This window comes from Hordeum vulgare, chromosome 2H (assembly GCF_904849725.1).
Source record: "Hordeum vulgare subsp. vulgare chromosome 2H, MorexV3_pseudomolecules_assembly, whole genome shotgun sequence".
Taxonomy (NCBI): domain Eukaryota; kingdom Viridiplantae; phylum Streptophyta; class Magnoliopsida; order Poales; family Poaceae; genus Hordeum; species Hordeum vulgare.
Window position 1 is genome coordinate 112557865 of NC_058519.1, and position 23089 is coordinate 112580953.

The following is a 23089-nucleotide window of genomic DNA, read 5'->3' on the forward strand; positions in this document are numbered from 1 at the left end:
CATGGATTTTTTGGCTTCTTGCATATCTTCGGGACTGAGGAATAGAATACCTCTTTTCTTCGGAGTTGGCTTAGGAGGTGGTTCGGGAATAGTCCAAGCATTATCATTGATCAAGATGTTATTCAGTAGGGTCTCAGCTTGTTCTATAGTTCGTTCCCTAAAAACACAACCGACACAACTATCTAGGTGGTCTCTAGAGGCATCGATAAGTCCGTTATAGAAGATATCAAGTATGTCGTTCTTCTTAAGAGGGTGATCAGGTAAAGCATTTTGCAGCTAGACGAGCCTCCCCCAAGCTTGTGGAAGACTCTCTTCTTGGAGTTGAGCAAAGTTGTATATTTCCTGCAAGGCAGCTTGCTTCTTATGGGCAGGGAAATATTTCTCACAGAAGTAATAGATCATCTCCTCGGGACTACACACACATCCAGGAGCAAGAGAGGTGAACCAGGCTTTAGCATCATCCTTTAGAGAGAAATGAAACATCTTAAGGATATAGTATTGGCGGATCTTCTCCTCATTAGTGAAAAGGTTGGCTATATCGTGTAGTTTGGTAAGATGGGCTATGACCGTCTCAGACTCATATCCGTGAAAAGGATCAGATTCTACTAGAGAGATTATCTCAGGATCGACAGAGAATTCATAATCCTTATCGGTGATAAAGATAGGTGAAGGGGCAAACTTCGGGTCATATTTCATCCTAGCTTCCCGAGATTTTTCCTTCCACTTGAGAAGTAATTTCTCAGCGTCATAGGCGTCCTTACACGCAAGAAAATCCTCAGCTATCTCTCCCTCCATAACATTACCCTCAGGTATATCAGGCAATTCATATCTAGGAGAGCTAGATCTAGCAGGAGCAAAAGCAGGTTCTATCTCAATAGTATCGACAGTTTCAGAAGCATCACGAGCATTGGCAGTAACTCTAGCAATATGAGCATCAAGGAACACTCCTAGTGGAACATCAGGCAAAGTAGTATCTCGAGCAGTATCAAGCATAGCATCATCAGGCATAGCATCTCTAGCAGTATCAAGCATAGCATCTCTAGCAATAACAGGCAAAGCAGTATCAGGCATAGTATCCGTAGCAGTATCAGGCATAGTATCAAGCATAGTATCAAGCATAGCATCTCTAGCAGTAGCATCATAAGGATCATCAAGCACAGGCGACTTATCAAGATTTCTAGCAGGAGGTGATGTCGCAAACTTACTCATAACTGAAGGTGAATCAAGTGCAGAGCTAGATGGCAATTCCTTACCTCCCCTCGTAGTTGAGGGCAAGACTTTGGTCTTCGGATCCTTCAGATTCTTCATAATGATCAACAGATATAAATCCCAAGTGACTCAGAGAATATAGCAATACCTCCCCGGCAACGGTGCCAAAAAAATGCTTGATGCCAACTGTTCTTCCCCTTTGCAACGGCACCAGAAGAATGTTGTTAGCACTCTTCGGCAATCGAAACTAGAAGAATGTTGTTGATGGCGCACAAGCGCATGGGATCGCAACAGTTTTCGAGGGTAGAGTATTCGACCCAATTTGTTGGTTTACCAGACAGGAGGTGAGAGGATACTCTCAAGTATTAGTAGCTGAATATGTCAGATTCAACCACACCTGAAAGATTAGTATCTGCAAGCAAAGTAGTAACAGCAAAGTAATGTGATAACAACGGTGTCAGAAACGATCTGTTGACGGCATACTATTCCTAACGATTGTATAAATGGCGCCAAGTTGCCTCGTTGACGGAAATTGTCAGTTCCCGTCAACGACCAAAGAACCAAAATTGTAGCAGGTAGCAGCAGAGTAACGAGCAATAGCAGCGGCAAGGAAAAGCAGTAGTGACAACAGTAGCAAGTAGCAACAGTAGCATTAGAGCAAGACAAGTAACAGTAGTAGCAACAGTAGTAGGACAAACTCGTAGGCAATGGGTCGGTGATTTATTTGGATGATATTCATCATGCAACAGCTATAACATGGAGAGATATGTGGCTAGCTCCTGTTCGTCAATGTGATGTAGGCATGCATTCCGTGTGTCGTCATACGTGCTTAGGGAAAAGAACTTGCATGGCATCTATTGTCCATCCCTCCCGTGGCAACGGGGTCCAAAAGGAAACTACGGGATATTAAGGTTCTCCTTTTAATAAAGAACCGGACCAACACATTAGCACTTGGTGAACACATGAACTCCTCAAACTATGGTCATCACTGGGAGTGGTTCCGGTTATTGTCACTCCGGGGTTGCCGGATCATAACACATAGTAGGTAAGTACAACTTGCAAGATCGGATCTAATACACACATATATTGGTGACAACATAATAATTTCAGATCTGAAATCATGGCACTCGGGCTCTAGTGACAAGCATTAAGCATGGCAAAGTAGTAGCAACATCAATCTCAGAACATAGTGGATACTAGGGATCAATCCCCATCAAAACTAACTCGATTACATGATAGATCTCATCCTACTCATCACCGCCCAGCGAGCCTACGAATAGATTACTCACGAACGACAAAGAGCTTCATGGAATTGGAGAGGGAAGAAGGTTGATGATGACGATGGCGATGATTTCCCCTCTCTGGAGCCCAAGACGGACTCCAGATCTGCCCTCCAGATGAAGAACACGTGGTGGCGGCGCCTCCGTATCGTGAACGCGACGAAAACTTCTCTTTTTATTTTTTCTGGGACGAAAGGGATCTTATAGACCTGAGATTGGGGGCGGCAGAGCCATGTGGGCCCTACAAGCCTGCCCACCGCCACCAGGGGGGGGGTGGTGGTGGCAGAGCCAGGGCTTGTGGCCCAATGGCCCACGCCGTGAGGTGGAACTTGGCGCATATATTTTTTATATTTTCCAAAACTGCTCCCCGTAAATTTTCAGGACGTTTGGAGAAATTTGATTTCTGCACAAAAATAACACCAAGGCAATTGTGCTGAAAACAACGTTAGTCCTGGTTAGTTCCATTCAAATCATGCAAATTATAGTCCAAAACAAGGGCAAAAGAGTTTGGAAAAGTAGATACGATGGAGACGTATCAATGACAATGGCGATGATTTCCCTCTCCGGGAGGGAAGTTTCGCCGGCAGGATCGTCCTGCCGGAGCTCTAGATTGGTTCTCCTCAAGTTCCGCCTCATGGCGGCGGTGAATCCACGAAAAAGCTCCTCCTTTATTTTTTTCTAGACGAAACCCTTCATATAGCAGAAGAGGGGGGCTAGTGGGCCAGCAGGCTGCCCACATGCCCCCTTGGCGCGGCCAGGGGGGGTGGCCGCGCCAAGAAGGCTTGTGGCCACCTGCTGGCGCCCCTCTAGCGCTTCTTCGGCCCAGTATTTTTTATAAATCCGGAAAAAAATCCTCGTTAATTTTTACGGCGTTTGGAGTTGCGCAGAATAGGTATGTCAACTTTGCTCCTTTTTCAGGCCAGAATTCCAGCTGTCGGCATTCTCCCTCTTCATGTAAACCTTGCATAATAAGAGAGAAAAGGCATAAGTATTGTACCGTGAAGTGAAATAACAACCCAAGAAGCTATAAATATCAACATGAATACATGATGCAAAATGGACGTATCAACTCCCTCAAGCTTAGTCCTCGCTTGTCTTCAAGCGAAACCTAGCTCAATAAATATGTCCACATGTTTAGGAAGAGATGTGTCGACAAAACAAGATATGAACATGCATGCATCATGATCATGATCAGAACAGCCATACCAACATATAATCTCTCATGCTAAAGTGATAATCTGTAGCGACCCGACTCAAAATGAGTCAAGCCTCTGTGTATCTGTGCCATCCCTAGATCAGTATGCTGGCACACACAGTACATCAATGTATATATCAAAGTGCAATCACATGTAAATAGCGTAAAACTGATATATACCTTAAATATCTCAGCGGAAGCAGTCAAGGGAGTGGAGTCCCAATAACACCAACGACAAGTTGAGTGTAGACCGTAACCCTGAATCGTACTCTTACTCGTCGAAGAAAAATATCTGCAACATAAGATGTTGCAGCCGTGTAGGTCAGCATATTGAATATGCCGGCAAGTCACAAAAGAGAGGGGTGAAAAGTAATCATCTATACTATATGCATATATGGCAGGTGGGGCTATAAGTTTTTAGCGAAAAGCAAGTTTTCTCCTACATCAAGAGAGGGTTAAAAGCAAAATGTTACTACGTTGTTTGTTGTTAACGAGATGGTTCCGCCAACCAATTCTCATACCCAAGTTGTCAATAATTCCCACATCAATATTATTATTTGTGTTGAGAATTTCAGATAACTTCAGTTCCTTTGGCTCAAGTTGTCCATGACCGTGGACACGGCTAATCGATTAGGTTTGAGTACTCTGCAGAGTTTTGCACACGTTCCCCACAAGATTTGAGCGCCTCCCTGGAGAAACCAGTGGATGACCCGGGATGCTGGAGACGGCCATGACATCTTGCGGAAAGCTTCACCCATGCTCAAAGAGACGGACGGATATTTTCAAGACTCAAGGCTTACCTGCACAGCTACAAGTCATTATGGGCTCTGGCTTGGTTGGACAACGCGGCGACTCTGGACAGGCGGTGCCAGCAGATGTAGAAGAATGGTAGGATTTGGATGGGCACCGACAGGGATTCAGAGGGACCCATTGAAAGACCATGTTTTGATCATCCGGTCTTCAAACACCCTGAAGTGCGAGGACATACACGGAGGCGATCAAATCTTGTGGGGAACATGTGCAAAACTCTGCAGAGTACTCAAACCTGATCGATTAGCCGTGTCCACAGTCATGGACAACTTGAGCCAAAGGAACTGAAGTTATCTGAAATTCTCAACACAAATAATAATATTGATGTGGGAATTATTGACAACTCGGGTACGAGAATTGGTTGGCGGAACCATCTCGTCAACAACAAACAACGTAGTAACATTTTGATTTTAACCCTCTCTTGATGTAGGAGAAAACTTGCTTTTCGCTAAAAACTTATAGCCCCACCAGCCATATATGCATATAGTATAGATGATTACTTTTCACCCCTCTCTTTTGTGACTTGCCGGCATATTCAATACGCTGACCTACACGGCTGCAACGTCTTATGTTGCAGATATTTTTCTTCGACGAGTAAGAGTACGATTCAGGGTTACGGTCACACTCAACTTGCCGTTGGTGTTATTGGGACTCCACTCCCTTGACTGCTTCCGCTGAGATATTTAAGGTATATATCAGTTTTACGCTATTTACATGTGATTGCACTTTGATATATACATTGATGTACTGTGTGTGCCAGCATACTGATCCAGGGATGGCACATATACACAAAGGCTTGACTCATTTTGAGTCGGGTCGCTACAGAAATGGTATCAGAGCACATGTTGACTGTAGGACGTGACCCCTAGAAATTGGAAATTTCTTAGGAAAGGATCTCTCAAAATTTCTATTTTTCAAGAACACCTTTTACTTCTCATCTCTTCTGATTTCATCAAACATTCTCTCTCACCTCAAATAGTTAGACAATGCCCTTTCCCCTTTGACCACGTGAAGGATCAACCGACTCCCACTTCAAAGTAAAGAGGATTTCATCATGCAGTTGAAGCTACACCAACTAAAGACTCTCAAGACCCGAAGAACTCGAAGACCCCGAAATGTTCCAATGTTTATTAGAAGTCCAAACCCCAATTATATACCCATGTTAGATGCGATGATTTGTGAGCCGTCACTGGTGTGTGTTTTCCGACGGCCACAAATAAAACCTATTGTCAAAAATATTGTTTGTATTGTGTGTACCTCCCTCCCTCTCTTACCCGTCTCATCCCCAAAACCTCAACCCTACCAGATGGAGTATGAAGCTGGACTTGTAGTCTCTGGTCCAATGATCCAGCTGGAGGCTGATATATGGATTCAAAACATGGAGAACCACTTCGGGAGCAACTTGATCTCAAGGAAGTATGAAGTGGAACACGCTCTCCAGTACTATACCCAAAGTGCTGCTATCTGGTGGAAAATGCACCATGCCATACAAGGATTTAGTGGAGCAGAAACTTGGGACGAATTCAAGAAGACTCTGTTAAGATCCCGTCTCATTCGGAAGTGCTATGATAATCCGAAGGAGAAGACTTGTGCATGCAAGATTTGTGGAGAAATAGGACACACCCAGGAAGAACACCAGGATGGATGCACTCATTGTGAAGAAAATCACCAGCTGAGGAATGCCCAAGTAGTCAGGTGACTTGTTTCCTTTGTGAAGGGACCACCCAGTACCCAGCTCAGTGTCACATTTACCCCAAGGTGCAACAAGTTGTCAAGCAGCAGAAAGATGCAATGAAGTAAACCCTCAAGAAGAAGATTCTAGAAGAACCTGTGATGAACGAATATATTGAAGACCCTGATGGACAAGGTCTGACTAGATTTTTCTCCAATGCATGCTACTCATGTGGAGAAGAAGGACATTATTCACAGGATTGCACGAAGAGAAGCCAAGAGTATCTGGGAAACTTCCCGACGGAAAAAGTGGAGTTTGATCCATTTGAAATAGAAGAACTGGCCAAAATAAAGGAGTCCGGAAAGAAGAAAAAGTACCCTCGGAAGAGCCAAATCTCTGCAGACATAGACCTGAGTCATGCCAGATGTTACAAGTGTATGGAATTTGGCCACCACAAATACATGTGCTCAGGAAGGAAGCCGGAAACCCAAGGAGCAAAAGAAAACACTAAGACGCCTCGAGACTTGTCAGAACTCATTTGCTTTCGTTGCAAGGAAGCAGGACATTTTGCTAGCGATTGTCCACAAAGGAAGAAAGCTAAAAAGGAGTAGTTATGTTTTGACCGCGACAATTAGTGTAATCTTAAGAACTCTTGTTTTTCATGAGATCATGGAGTGAATTTTTTTTTGTAACAGAAGTCCCTGAGATTGTAATAACATCATGAATAAATGGAATTTATTGTCTCATGATTGCCTATGTTGAAACTGTATGCGTTGTTTCTCTTCGAACAAAGATCTCTGAACAATTATGAGGATGAGAAAATATGGTCTATGCAGACATGAGTATAATTCATTTTAAGTGTGGTAGTAATCGGTAAACCCACATGATCCACTGAGTAGGAATGTACCATAACTACCAAGGAGACATATACATTCCTCTGAGTACCTATTTACTGACACCTGCAGATGACAACTCTCTACGAGTCATTCCTCAAGGGCCCAGAAACGATCATGACCCTGACTAGTGACCATGATTACCCAAAAATCCTGAAGGACATGATGAAGCACATTCGTCTTGAAGGAGATGCAGTCTACAAAGGCTACCCATTCATGGAAAGTGGAGTGGAACTTTGGTATGTGGAAGTACATCTCCACCATGTGAAAGGAGTTTGTCCAAAAACTATGGGGCAATACTTTTTCATTTCACGTGTACCACGAGCAACCTTCTTTGATGCTGTTCGTGAAGCTGCCATGGAAGCCATACATCAGATTGGAGAAATACTTGAAGCAAGACTCCGTCATACCCAGGAATACCTGAGTGAGGTACTTGCGGAGATGATGGAGATGAAGCTCATGACCACCATGATGAAGAAAAAGATGGATGATTTCAAGGAGCACATTGGAAAGTTCCAGTGGAACTAAAATATCTCCAAGGGAGACGAATGAATAATGTTGGCACAAATGCTCGACCATACCGAACAATGTGGATGGCAGCATTTGTAATAGAGTACATTTGAATTGGAGTTTTTGATAAGAAATTAAGGATGTAATAAAGGATTGATTATGAAATGAATATGATTTATGGATGAACCAATACCTTTTCATGGTAAACACACCAATGGAAAGTATACCACATAATGGAGTGTGTACCAAAAATAAGTCTGAGGATTATTATTATATGATGATTACCCCAAGAATATGATGGACTGAAACACTATGGAATTTAAAGGCGTAGTAATTCCAAGTATGTCCGCAACCCTCAGACCCCGTGGCTAATACGGATCTAGCACCATCTTTATGAAGAAAGAAACTTGGAAGAAACTATGATGGATCAGCAAACGTTTTCTTAGGAACATACGAAAGCCAGAGAGTTGTGAAGATACGATAGATGTTTTGTTCAGCTTGCAGAACCAATGGATTATCCGAACTTCGTTCGTGGACAAGAGAAATTCTGCAATGCTTGTGAGGATGCCCAAGTGTTAGAATACGAGATTCACTAAGCCTTATACAAGGTAATGATTTCAGTGCGACATGGCTTGGCCACCATGACGACTTACTATTATCATTCTCTTGCTATTTGGAATGGTAAATTTGAGAGACTTACCCATAGTGAGAGACGACGTTCTTTGAAGCTTTTGTTTAAGCCTTAGAATGGTATGATGAAAGCCCCATGTACATGGCATTTGTTGTCACGCATAGGAAATTTTACGGTGAGGATGAAGACAAGACCCCTCTCTTTGCAGGATAACCACAAATGGTAGACCACCATGAGAATCATTGATAGGTTATTTAGTATTAATCACGAGTCTGTCAGTTAAGAAGACCCAGTAACGGAAGAAGCTTATACCAACAGAGGAACCATCGATTTTGATGAGAACGTTATGAGTATAATGGTAGAGCATCACCAGAGGAGTTAGATATGAAGACTGTGAGGAGTCAGATGCCAAAACCCTAGAGGATTGTTAAAATCTTAAGGGACCAGTATCTCTCATTTTAAGTGTGGTAGCATCCCACCTTGCCGGAGATTGGATTTGTTAGAAGACCCCCAAACCCTAACCTTTCTTTCTAGCCTCTTCGAATCTCGAGGACGAGATTCATTTTAAGTGTGGTAGGTTTGTAACATCCCAAATTTTGGAATGTTAATATAATTATTATATTGTTTGTTTGTTTGCTTGAGTGATTGAAACTTGAGTGAAATTTGAAACTTTTCAAAAACTTTTGAATGAGAGTGAATAAAATGACTTTCCCCTTCTCCGTTAAATTCAAATTCAAAAGCAATGAGAGAAGATGACATGACTTCTTCAACTATAAAGAATTTGAATGGAGTTTGCATTTGAATTCTTTCAATTTTTTTTCTTTTGCTCTTCTATATTTTTCTTCCCCGAGAAAATGCCCTGACAAAATTCTTGCACGCAAGAAAGAGCAGAGGAAAATGACCCTCCAAAATGTGAGGCATTTATGAAATATTTTGAGCCAAGAAGACCAAAGTTTTATGGAGAAATTAATTGCCAAAACTAAAATAAAGCCTTAGGGATTTTTTCTGAAAAAAAACATTTTTAAAAAGTTTTTATTTTGGTTTTGGAAAAATGATAATCAATTAGGAAATATTTTTCTGATCGATTTGGTATATAATACCCCATATAAATTATTTTTATTTTGTTTCCTTTTATTCTTTTTCTTGATGTTTAAAACAAAATCGGGAGATTTTTTTGGGCCAGATCCCCCATCACCAGGGATCCAGATCCTTGGCCAACCGCCACCAGCCCCCCAGCGCACCCCCCTCTCCTCTTTTTATTTTTTTTATTTTTATTTCTTTCCTTCCTTCTTCTTCCTCTTTCCTTTCTTTCTCCCGTGACTCTTTCCTTCCCCAGCGCACGACCCTTTCCATGGCGCCACCCCCTGGATCGACGGGATCCTCCCCGATTCGGCCTCCCCTTCCTTCCCTCGGCCACCCCCTGCCCCTATATAAGCCGCCTCCCCCGAGCCCCCCCTCGGCCCCCTCCTTCCCACGCCAGAATGCCACGTCACCCCCACGCACCTCGCTGGAGCCCAAGCTCCAGTAGAACACCACCTCGCCACCCTGCGCCACCCCTCGCCTCCTCGCCCCAACCGACGCCGCCACTAGCTCCCCCACCGCCCCGCAACCCATTTTCCCCATTAGCCCGAGCCCTCGCTGCCTCCTCACCACCCCACGCCTCGCCGGAGTTCGGCCGTTCGAGGAGCCCGAGAAGCTCGAGCACCACGCCCGCCCCGACCTCTTGCCTCGCCGTCGCCGCCATCCGTCGGAGGAGCCACTTCGCCATCCTCTGGTGCACTCGGCCTCACCGGAGACTCGCCGGAGACGCAGCCCCGACCTCGCCACCTTCTCTGCCTCGCCGGAGGAGAAGCACCAGCAGCCCCACGGTGAGCTACACCCCATCTCTCCCTCCTCCGTCCGATCTGTTTTAGATGGCTAGGATTAGATACCATGTACCCCTTCGGTTTTTAGTTAATAACCGAGCTGGTTTTACTTCACTTACTATTTAGCCGAGAGGTTTTACTTACATAGCGGCCGTTTGCTAGAAAGCCCCGCAGCACACACCACCTAGGCCAACCACAAGCTGCCACGTGTACCCTGTCCGATTAGAAATCAGTTTTTCTTTTTCTGTTTTAATTCCAAAACAGAGAAAGTTCCAATCTTGTTTTGATCATAACTTTTGATATAGAGATCCAATGATGTTGATTATTTTTCCAGTAGATCACAATTTCTCTGGAGTTTTTAAAAACATATAATTTGTCTATGTTTGAAATTTTCAAATTTGAATTAGATCAGATTTAGTTTAAACCTTGTTTTGCTTATTCCAGGAGTTTGGAAATAGATTTTAATTTGATTCTTTTTGCTACTGATCACTAGTGATCTTAGTTATCAGTGATAAAAATTTCAGAATTATTTGAGTATTTTAGCTCATTGTTTATTGTGAAACAATTTCTGTTTCACCTCTTTTAGGATTATGGCTATTTCCTTTTCTATAATTGTTTTTAAATTATTTTCTTTTATATTTCAGAAAGATTATGTTTTGTTTCTGTTAGTTAACAGTAGGTTCGCAACAAGTTTTGATTTTTGTTTTTATATGTTATCATGAAATCAATTCTACTTCTCTAATAACTTGCAATTGGTTTCTCCACTGTTTCAAATCCCGTTTGGAAATACTTTCAAATAGTTTTGTGAAAAATACTTTATTTTATCTTAGTTAAATTTATATCTTAGTTCCCTGTTATTATTTTATGTTATACAAAAACTATTTAGTGTTTGATGTAGTAGAAGACTCCCTAGTCTTATTTGAAGTTTCCTTCGGATTCCTTTTCGCTCTCTCTTTTGTTTTGATTGCTAGAATGATTGCTAGTATGAGTGCTTATGTGAATGATATGTTTGTTATATAGATTTCATCGGAGAGTGACGAGTAGTCTATCAAGTTATTTATCGAGAAATTCTTCTTCGTCAACATCACCAGGCAAGTCATTTGATCATGTATCACCTATGTTTTATGCATCGTAGTTCTACCATCCTATGCCCAATTGCATGCTGACTAGGTACTTGGAAATTATGGTTACATATTGTAGTATCATGTGGTAGGCACCCAACAACCCCGTTACTAGGCCCGGGACGACAAATCTCATATTGCTATGCTTGAGTAGACGGGATTCTGGTTGATAGTTTATCACGAGTGATGCGAGGATACTTTAATAACCAAGACCGGTTAAGTCAAGACTTTTCAAGACCTCGTAATGCAATGCAACTCTGGGTGAAGGACGGTTGATCGGCTCCCTGGAGAAACCAGTGGATGACCCGGGATGCTGGAGACGACCATGACATCTTGCGGAAAGCTTCACCCAGGCTCAAAGAGACGGACGGATATTTTCAAGACCCAAGGCTTACCTGCACGGCCACAAGTCATTATGGGCTCTGGCTTGGTTAGACAACGCGGCGACTCTGGACAGGCGGTGCCAGCAGATGTAGAAGAACGGTAGGATTTGGATGGGCACCGATAGGGATTCAGAGGGACCCGTTGAAAGACCATGTTTTGATCATCCGGTCTTCAAACACCCTGAAGTGCGAGGACATACACGGAGGCGATCAAATCTTGTGGGGACGTGTGCAAAACTCTGCAGAGTACTCAAACCTAATCGATTAGCCGTGTCCACGGTCATGGACAACTTGACCCAAAGGAACTGAAGTTATCTGAAATTCTCAACACAAATAATAATATTGATGTGGGAATTATTGAGAACTCGGGTACGAGAATTGGTTGGCGGAACCATCTCGTTAACAACAAACAACATAGTAACATTTTGCTTTTAACCCTCTCTTGATGTAGGAGAAAACTTGCTTTTCGCTAAAAACTTATAGCCCCACCTGCCATATATGCATATAGTATAGATGATTACTTTTCACCCCTCTCTTTTGTGACTTGCCGGCATATTCAATATGCTGACCTACACGGCTGCAACGTCTTATGTTGCAGATATTTTTCTTTGACGAGTAAGAGTACGATTCAGGGTTACGGTCTACACTCAACTTGCCGTTGGTGTTATTGGGACTCCACTCCCTTGACTGCTTCCGCTGAGATATTTAAGGTATATATCAGTTTTACGCTATTTACATGTGATTGCACTTTGATATATACATTGATGTACTGTGTGTGCCAGCATACTGATCCAGGGATGGCACAGATACATAGAGGCTTGACTCGTTTTGAGTACGATTCAGGGTTACGGTCTACACTCAACTTGCCGTTGGTGTTATTGGGACTCCACTCCCTTGACTGCTTCCGCTAAGATATTTAAGGTATATATCAGTTTTACGCTATTTACATGTGATTGCACTTTGATATATACATTGATGTACTGTGTGTGCCAGCATAGTGATCCAGGGATGGCACAGATACACAGAGGCTTGACTCGTTTTGAGTCGGGTCGCTACGTAATCCTTCACAAAGTAAAGCATGGATCAAGAACCTTACCGAGAAGTAACAACCGATATCCTTTAGTCATTGAAGCAATTGCAATTTATCACAACATCAGAAAGAGTCAAATAAGAGCTTGTAAAGCAAATCCACATACTCAATCATTCTTTCATTCTCTACAATTGCTACAACTCACGTGGTACTCATGAGATCAAAGTTTCAGTTGGACACAGAGAAAGATAGGGGCTTACAGTTTTGCCTCCCAACTGCTTACCTCAAGGGTAATGTCAGCAATAATAATTCATGAATACTTACTTCCAAGTTGACATATGAATATAGATCTTTCCCAAGCATATGACGTTAGCCAAGATAAAGGCGAAATAAGGAATTGGTGAAGATCACCATGACTCTTCCAAGGGAAAAACGTAAAGGTACAAGATAGGACCTTCGCAGAGGGAAGCAGAGGTTGTCATGCGCTTTTGAGGTTTGGATGCGTGTCCTCTTAGTGCGGAGGAACGTCACTTTGTATTGCCTCCTGTGATAAAGAACTTTATTATGTAGTTTGTCGCTTTTATGTCTTCCTCATCACAGGTTCGTACAAAGATTATTTTCCACACACTAATAGATCATACATATTAGAGAGCAATTTTTATTGCTTGCACCGATGACAACTTACTTGAGGGATCTTATTCAATCCATAGGTAGGTATGGTGGACTCACATGGCAAAACTGGGTTGATGGTTTATGGATGCACAAGTAGTATCTCTACTTAGTGCGGGAGGTTTGGCTAAAGTGAGGTGGAAGCAATCGTCACATGCTAAGGGATCTCTAATCATATAACTTTGTTCGGAGCCAAGCAAACACAACTCATTATGTTGTCTTCCTTGTCCAACATCTACTTCTAGGCATGCAATAGTTTAGTGAGTGTTCACAATCATAGATGGTGTCAGAGATGATATATTTATATGTGAACCTCTCCTTCTTTATCACTTCCTGTTAATTGCAACAATGACCAAGGTCTACGTTTGCCTACCCTCAGCAAGTTTCAATCATCATTCTTTTTATATGTGAAGCCATCACTTCCCATAAGATCATTACATGTTCTTTCATGCTTTTGTTCTTTTCTCAAACTATTGATCATGGCAAGAGGCAAAGCCCTTCAACTAAGACACTCTTTATTATATGGCTCACGAGCTCGAATACATCAGGGGTGACACAAAGCAACACTCAAGACTAAAACACTAAGACTTTTAATCTACAAGAGAAAGAGAAAACTGAAAAGGAAAACTAAAACAAAGGTAAAGGCAAAAGATGTGATGGTGATACGATACCGGGGCAACTCCCCCAAGCTTGGCACAAGCCAAGGGGATTGACCATACCCATGTTTAGTTGTCTTCCTTTGGTGGTGATGGTGGAGGAGTTGTTGCAATCTTTGACTCCAAGAGGGCCATTAATCTTTGATTTATACCTTGGAGATCTGTGATATGTTTTTCCAGCAAAAAAACTTCATGAGTGAGACAAGTATTGCGAGCACGAGTTGTTTCACAAAACCTCAAGAGTTCAATCAAGGATGGAGACAGTAGGTGGAGGTAGGGTTGGAAGAAATCCACTTCCACAACTTCTTCCATGTTGAGCACAGATTGCACTTCGTCCCACGCCTGATTCCTCTCCTTGGTTTTGCCCTTGGTTTCTTTGGGTAGCCTTTCCTTAGCCTCCATGACCTCCATCCTTTTCAGATCAGCACTTACTTATCATTAAACTTGAGAGAGATTGTTCTCCCCCACAGATTCCCGAGACGACATCTTGCTCTAAATCTGTGGCAGAAAACAGGCTCGAAATGAAAAACATGAGAAATCTGCGTGATGTAGGAGTCAGACCAAACGGGAGTATATATAATGATTTTTTTCAGACCAGAAGGAGTACCCTGCACGAAAATGGAGTCCGGGAGGTGCACGAGGTGGCCACAAGCCCTCCCGACGCGGCCAGGGGGTGGGCCTGCGCCGGGCAGGCTTGTCGCCTCTTGGCGCACTTTCCGGACTACTTCCAATTTTTGTATTTTTTCAAATATTCCAAAACGGAGAAAATTTCCTACTGGAAAAGTTTTGGACTCTGTTTTCTTACCGAATCACATACCTCTTTGTTTTCGGAGTCTAAAACAGGCTGATAGATATCCCTTAGGCATTCTTCCGGAGTTATGGTCATGATAATATTGCTTTCAACATTTATGGGAGTACCTGAGATATAATGCTTGATTCTCTGCCCATTTACAACTCTTGGACAATTACCTTCCGTGTCGTTGATCTTGATAGCACCGGAACGATATACTTGCTCAACAACATAGGGACCTTCTCATTTAGAGAGAAGCTTGCCTACAAAGAATCTTAAACAAGAGTTATATAGCAAGACATAATCACCTACATTGAACTCACACTTTTGTATCCTCTTATCATGCCACCTCTTAACCTTCTCTTTGAACAACTTGGCATTCTTACATGCATGAGTTCTCCATTCATCAAGCGAGCTAATATCAAATAACCTCTTCTCGCCGGCAAGTTTGAAATCAAAGTTGAGCTCTTTGATTGACCAATAAGCTTTATGCTCTAGCTCAAGAGGTAAATGACATGCTTTACCGTACACCATTTTGTACGGAGACATGCCCATGGGATTCTTATAAGCAGTTCTATCAGCCCATAGTGCATCATCGAGCTTCTTAGACCAATTCTTTCTAGACCCGTTGACAGTCTTTTGTAGAATTAGTTTAATTTCTCTATTGCTTAGCTCTACTTGACCACTCTACTGAGGGTGATAGGGATACACAATTCTATGGTTGACATCGTACTTAGCAAGCGTTTTACAGAAAGCACCGTGAACGAATTGTGAACCACCGCCGGTCATTAGATATCTAGGGACTCCGAATGTAGGGAAATTAACTTCTTTAAGCATCATGATAGAGGTGTTGTGATCAGCACTACTAGTGGGGATAGCTTCTACCCACTTAGTGACGCAATCAACAACAACTAGGATATAAGTATACCCGTTGGATTTTGGAAAAGGTCCCATATAATCAAAGCCCCAACCATCAAATGGTTCAATGACAAGTGAATATTTCATAGACATTTCCTAACGTTTGCTAATATTACCTATTCTTTGACATTCGTCACAAGACAAGACAAACTTACGGGCATCCTTAAATAGAGTGGGCCAATAGAAACCTGATTGGAATACCTTATGTGCAGTTCAATCTCCCGCATGGTGTCCTCCGTAGGCCTTAGAGTGACACTTCTGTAGGTTCTGTCCCTGTTCATGTTCAGGTACACAACGTCTAATAACTCCATCTACTCCTTCCTTATAAAGGTGAGGATCATCCCAAAAGTAATATCTCAAGTCAAAGAAGAATTTCTTCTTTTGCTGGTAAGTGAAACTAGGTGGTATGTATTTGGCAATGATATAGTTTGCATAATCAACATACTGATACGTCCATTTTGCATCATGCTTTCATGTTGATATTTATCGCTTCTTGGGCTGTTATTTCACTTCACGGTACAATTCTTATGCCTTTTGATACGTCCATTTTTCATCATGCTTTGATGTTGATATTTATCGCTTTATGGACTGTTATATTACTTTGTGGTACCATACTTATGCCTTTTCTCTCTTATTTTGCAAGGTTTACTTGAAGAGGGAGAATACCGGCATCTGGAATTCTGGACTAGAAAAGGAGCAAGTCTGAGTCCTCTATTCTGTGCAACTCCAAATGCCCTGAAAATTAACGTGGATTTTTTTGATAATATATAAAAAATACTAGGCAGAAGAAGTGCCAGAGGGGAGCTACTAGGAGCCCACAAGCCTGGTAGCCGCCACCTACCCCCTGGCGGCGGCTATAGGGCTTGTGGGCACCCTGGTGGCCCACTGGCCCCCCTCTTTTGCTATATGAAGGGTTTCGTCCAAGAAAAAAAGTGGGTGGAGCTTTTTCGTGGATTCGCCGCCGCCACGAGGCGGAACTTGAGCAGAACCAATCTAGAGCTCCGGCAGGACGATCCTGTCGGGGAAACTTCCCTCCCGGAGGGGGAAATCATCGCCATAGTCATCACCAACACTCCTCTCGTCGGAGGGGAGTCATCTCCATCAACATCTTCATCAGCACCATCTCCTCTCCAAACCCGAGTTCATCTCCTGTATCCAATCTCTGCCTCGCGACTCCGATTGGTACTTGTAAGGTTGCTAGTAGTGTTGATTACTCTTTGTAGTTGATGCTAGTTGGATTACTTGGTGGAAGAGTTTATGTTCAGATCCTTGATTCTACTCATTACACCTCTGATCATGATTATGATTATGCTTTGTGAGTAGTTACTTTTGTTCCTGAGGACATGGGATAAGTCTTGCTAATAATAGTCATGTGAATTTGGTATTCGTTCGGTATTTTGATATGTTGTATGTTGTCTTTACCTCTAGTGGTGTTATGTGAATGTCGACTACATAACACTTCACAATATTTGGGCCTAGAGGAAGGCATTGGGGAGTAGTAAGTAGATGATGGGTTGTTAGAGTGACAGAAGCTTAAACCCCAGTCTATGCGTTGCTTGGTAAGTGGCTGATTTGGATCCACTAGTTTAATGCTATGGTTAGACGTTGTCTCAATTGTTCTTTCATAGTTGCGGATGCTTGCAAGAGGGGTTAATAATAAGTGGGATGCTTGTCCAAGTAAGGGCAGTACCCAAGCGCCGGTCCACCCACATATCAAATTATCAAAGTAACGAACACGAATGACATGAACATGATGAAACTAGCATGACAGAAATTCCCGTGTGTCCTCGGGAGCGTTTTCCCTCGTATAAGACTTTGTTCAGGCTTGTCCCTTGCTACAAAAGGGATTGGGACAGTTTTCTGCACCTTTTCTACTACTTGTTACTTGTTACTTTTCACTCTCTACGTTTCACCTCACTACACCATCACTTGTTACCGCTACTTTCAGTGCTTGCACTTATTACCTTGGTGAAAACCGTTTATCAGAGCCTTCCGCTTCTCGTTGGGTTCGACACTCTTACTTATCTAAAGGACTACGATTGATCCCCTATACTTGTGGGTCATCAAGACTCTTTTCTGGCGCCGTTACCGGGGAGCCAAGCGCCTTTGGTAAGTGGAATTTGGTAAGGAAACATTTATATAATGTGCTGAAATTTATTGTCACTTGTCACTATGGAAACTGTTACTTTGAGGAATTTGTTCGGGGTATCTTCACCATGAACGGAAGCACGAGGAGTTGCTCCTCAACCTAAGGTACCTACTGAAAATATCTTTTATGAAATTCTTCGGGTATGCTTGAGAAACTGCTGGCTAATCCTTTTACAGGAGATGGATCATCACATCCAGACTTGTATCTAATCTATGTAGATGAAGTTTGTGGTTTATTTAAGCTTGCAGGTTTGCCCGAGGATGAGGTAAAGAAGAAAGTCTTTCCTTTATCTTTGAAGGATAAGGCGTTGACATGGTATAGGCTATGTGATGATACTGGATCATGGGACTACAATCGGTTGAAATTGGAATTTCATCAAAAGTTTTACCCTATGCAGTTAGTACATCGTGACCGGAATTATATTTATAACTTTTGGCCTCATGACAGGGAAAGCATAGCTCAAGCTTGGGGGAGGCTTAAATCAATGCTATATTCATGCCCCAATCATGAGCTCTCGAGAGAAATTATCACTCAAAACTTTTATGCTCGGCTTTCTCATGAAGATCGTGCCATGCTTGACACTTCTTGTACCGGTTCTTTATGAAGAAGGATATTGACCTCAAGTGGAATTTATTGGAAAGAATCAAACTTAACTCTAAAGATTGGGAGCTTGAAGAAGGTAAGGAGTCAGGTATGAATTTCCAGTTTGATTGCGTTAAATATTTTGTTGAAACAAACACTTCTAGAGATTTTAGCGCTAAGTATGGATTTCACTCTGAGATAGTAGCTTCTCTATGTGAATCTTTTGCTCCTCATGTTGATCTTCCGAAAGAGAAGTGGTTTAAGTATCATCCTCCTGTAGAAGTCAACATAGTTAGACCCAATCTAGTTGAAGAGAAAGTCATTGACTTTAGGGATCCTATTGTTCCTTGTGCCTACTCTGAGAAACCACCTTACCCTGCTAGGAAAAAGGATTATTCTAAAGTTCCCACTGTGATACGTAGGGGTTACATTAGACCACTTGCACCCCCTGAGGAAATTAGAGTTGAACCTAGTGTTTCTATTATCAAAGATCTCTTAGCCGAAGACATAGATGGGCATGTTATCATATTCTGTGAGGACTCCGCTAGAATTGCTAAACCTCACACGAAAGACAAATACGGACCTGTAGTTGGCCTGCCCGTTGTTTCTGTCAAGATAGGAGATCACTGTTATCATGGTTTATGTGATATGGGCGCTAGTGTTAGTGCAATACCCCGGTCCCTATACGATGAAATCAAAGATGAGATTGCACCTGCTAAGTTAGAACCCATTGATGTCACTATTACACTAGCAAATAGAGACACTATCTGCCCTGTGGGAATTGTGCGAGATGTAGACGTCCTGTGTGGTAAGACGAAGTATCCTACTGATTTCCTCGTCCTTGCTACTCCACAAGATAGCTTTTGTCCCATCATATTTGGTAGACCCTTTCTCAACACTGTCAATGCTCATATTGATTGCATTAAACAGACTGTCACTGTCAGTTTCGAGGGTGTGTCTCATGAATTTAACTTCTCCAAGTTTGGAAGAGAACCCCATGAAAAAGAGTCGTCTCGTAGGGATGAAATCATTGCTCTTGCCTCTATTGCTGTACCTCCTACGGATCCTTTCAGTACAGGAATCAACTTCTTTGCCGTCTGCCATCACAGACGGCAAAGACTAAATCCCGGACGACAAAGAGAATACCACAGACGGCAAAGAATCTCACGACCGATAAAATTTCTGCGTCAGCCTACGACGACATCGTACCTTCTTTGCCGTCTGTCCCCCCAAAGCGGACGACAAAGCTCTTTGCCGTCAGCTTTCCATAGGAGCAGTCAGCAAAGTGCTCGAGACGGCAGCCGACAGGCGTTGCCTCCGTTAGGGGTTAACGGAGGCTTTGCCGTCTTCCTCCCCCTTATTCTTTGCCGTCTGCCTCCCCCTTATTCTTTGCCGTCTGCCTCCTCCTCCTCCCCCCTCCACTCTTTGCCGTCTGCCTCCTCCTCCCCCCTCCTCTGTGCCCTCTTCTTTGTCGTCTGCCCACCCTGGAGGCAGACGGCAAAGATCCTATATAGACACCCCAAGATGCACAGCTGGGTGCCATGTGGCACCTTTGCCATCTGCCAGCTTATGGCACAGGTCTTTGCCATCAGCTGGCAGACGGCAAAGCGCCCATATAGTACCTGTTTTTTTGTTTTATATTATTTCACAGCACATATATACATATATATATATATTTGATAGCACATTTATATAATTCACCACACATATATGATATATAGTTCACCACACATATACTTGCCAACACATATATATAATTCACCACACATATATGATATACATATAAATCAATGTACATCCCCATATATCGAAAGAACCAACATATAAAGTATTGCACTGTTTATCCATATATACATATACATATAGTTCGACATTGTTCATCAACTCAAATGAAAACTAGATGATATACATATAAAGTTCATCCATCGACATTGTTCAACTCCATGAATGCCAGCTTCCATGCATGTAGTATATCCAATCTGCAAAAATGTGAATAAGAAAGTCATAAGAAGAACAAAATATGATGTTTTTGAGCTAATTATGTCATTTTAGTGGAAAACAAGCTAAGAATATAATATTCATGAGCCAACCAAGGTTCTTATGCCATTTTTAGCTTATTATGGCATTTTGGAGCTAAATGGGTTAATTATGTCATTGTTGGGGAAATTAAAGCAAGGATAATATGAAAGAGGAGAAGAAAGAGGAGGAGGAGGAGAATAAGAAGAAATCAAGAAGAAGGAGGAGAAGGAGGAGAAGGAGGAGGAGGAGAAGGACTAGAAGGTCCTTGGCCTTCTCCTCCTCCTCCTCCTCCTTATTCTCTTCTTTTTCTTCTTCTTCTTCTTTCTTTTCATTTTTCCTATTTCTTCTCCTCTTCACCTCTTGTTGGAGCTAAATTACTTAATTATGTCCTTTTTGAGCTATATGGGCTAATTATCCCATTTTAGAGGAAAACAAGCTAAGAATATAATATTCATGAGCTAACCAAGGTTCTTACGCCATTTTGAGCTTATTATGGCATTTTGGAGCTAAATGGGCTAATTATGTCATTGTTGTGGAAATTAAAGCAAGGATAATATGAAAGAGGAGAATAAAGAGGAGGAGGATGAGAAGAAGAATAAATCAAGAAGAAGGAGGAGGAGGAGAAGGACTAGAAGGTCCTTGGCCTTCTCCTCCACCTCCTCCTCCTTCTCCTTCTTCTCTTCTTCTTCTTCTTCTTATTTTTCTTCTTCTTTCTTTCATTTTTCCTATTTCTTCTCCTCTTCTCCTCTTCTCCTCTTGTTGGAGCTAAATTACCTAATCATGTCTTTTTGGAGCTAAATGGGTTAATTATCCCATTTTAGAGGAAAACAAGCTAAGTATATAATATTCATGAGCTAACCAAGGTTCTTATGCCATTTTGAGGTTATTATGGTATTTTGGAGCTAAATGGGCTAATTATGTCATTGTTGGGGGAAAGTAAAGCAAGGATAATATGAAATAGGAGAAGAAAGAGGAGGAGGAGGAGGAGAAGAAGAAATCAAGAAGAAGGAGGAGAAGGAGTTCAAGGAGGAGGAGGAGAAGGACTAGAAGGTCCTTGGCCTTCTCCTTTTCCTCCTCCTCCTCCTCCTTCTCCTTCTTCTCTTCTTCTTCTTCTTCTTCTTCTTCTTCTTGTTCTTATTCTTCTTCTTCTTCTTCTTCTTCTTCTTCTTTCTTTTCATTTTTCGTATTTCTTCTCCTCTTCTCCTCTTGTTGGAGCTAAATTAGCTAATTATGTCTTTTTGGAGCTAAATGGGCTAATTATCCCATTTTAGAGGAAAACAAGCTAATTATATAATATTCATGAGCTAACCAAGGTTCTTATGCCATTTTGAGCTTATTATGCTATTTTGGAGCTAAATAGGCTAATTATGTCATTGTTGGGGAAATTAAAGCAAGGATAAGATGAAAGAGGAGAAGAAAGAGGAGGAGGAGGAGAAGAATAAGAAATCAAGAAGCAGGAGGAGAAGGAGGAGGAGGAGTAGGACTAGAAGTTCCTTGGCCTACTCCTCCTCCTCCTCCTCCTCCTTCTCCTTCTTCTCTTCTTCTCCTTCTTCTTCTTCTTCTTCTTCTTCTTCTTCTTCTTCTTCTTCTTCTTCTTCTTTCTTTTCATTTATCCTATTTCTTCTCCTCTTCTCCTCATGTTGGAGCTAAATTATCTAATTATGTCTTTTTGGAGCTAAATGGGCTAATTATCCCATTTTAGAGGAAAACAAGCTAAGTATATAATATTCATGAGCTAACCAAGGTTCTTATGCCATTTTGAGCTTACTATGGTATTTTGGAGCTAAATGGGCTAATTATGTCATTGTTGTGGAAATTAAAGCAAGGATAATATGAAAGAGGAGAAGAAAGAGGAGGAGGAGGAGAAGAAGAAGAAATCAAGAAGGAGGAGAAGGAGGAGGTGGAGAAGGACTAGAAGGTCCTTGGCATTCTCCTCCTCCTCCTCCTCCTTCTCCTTCTCTTCTTCTTCTTCTTCTTCTTCTTCTTCTGCTTCTTCTTTCTTTTCATTTTTCCTATTTCTTCTCCTCTTCTCCTCTTGTTGGAGCTAAATTACCTAATTATGTATTTTTGGAGCTAAATGGGTTAATTATCCCATTTTTGAGGAATACAAGCTAAGTATATAATATTCATGAGCTAACCAAGGTTCTTATGCCATTTTGAGGTTATTATGGTATTTTGGAGCTAAATGGGCTAATTATGTCATTGTTGGGGAAATTAAAGCAAGGATAATATGAAAGAGGAGAAGAAAGAGGAGGAGGAGGAGAAGAAGAAGAAATCAAGAAGAAGGAGGAGAAGGAGGAGAAGGAGGAGGAGGAGAAGGACTAGAAGGTCCTTGGCCTTCTCCTCCTCCTCCTCCTTCTTCTCTTCTTCTTCTTCTTCTTCTTCTTCTTCTTCTCCTTCTTCTTCTTCTTCTTCTTCTTCTTCTTCTTCTTCTTCTTTCTTTTCATTTTTCCTATTTCTTCTCCTCTTCTCATCTTGTTGGATATAAATTACCTAATTATGTATTTTTGGAGCTCAATGGGCTAATTATCCCATTTTAGAGGAGAACAAGCTAAGTATATAATATTCATGAGCTAACCAAGGTTCTTATGCCATTTTGAGCTGGCATTTTGGAGCTAAATGGGCTAATTATGTCATTGTTGGGGAAATTAAAGCAAGGATAATATGAAAGAGGAGAAGAAAGAGGAGGAGGAGGATAAGAAGAAGA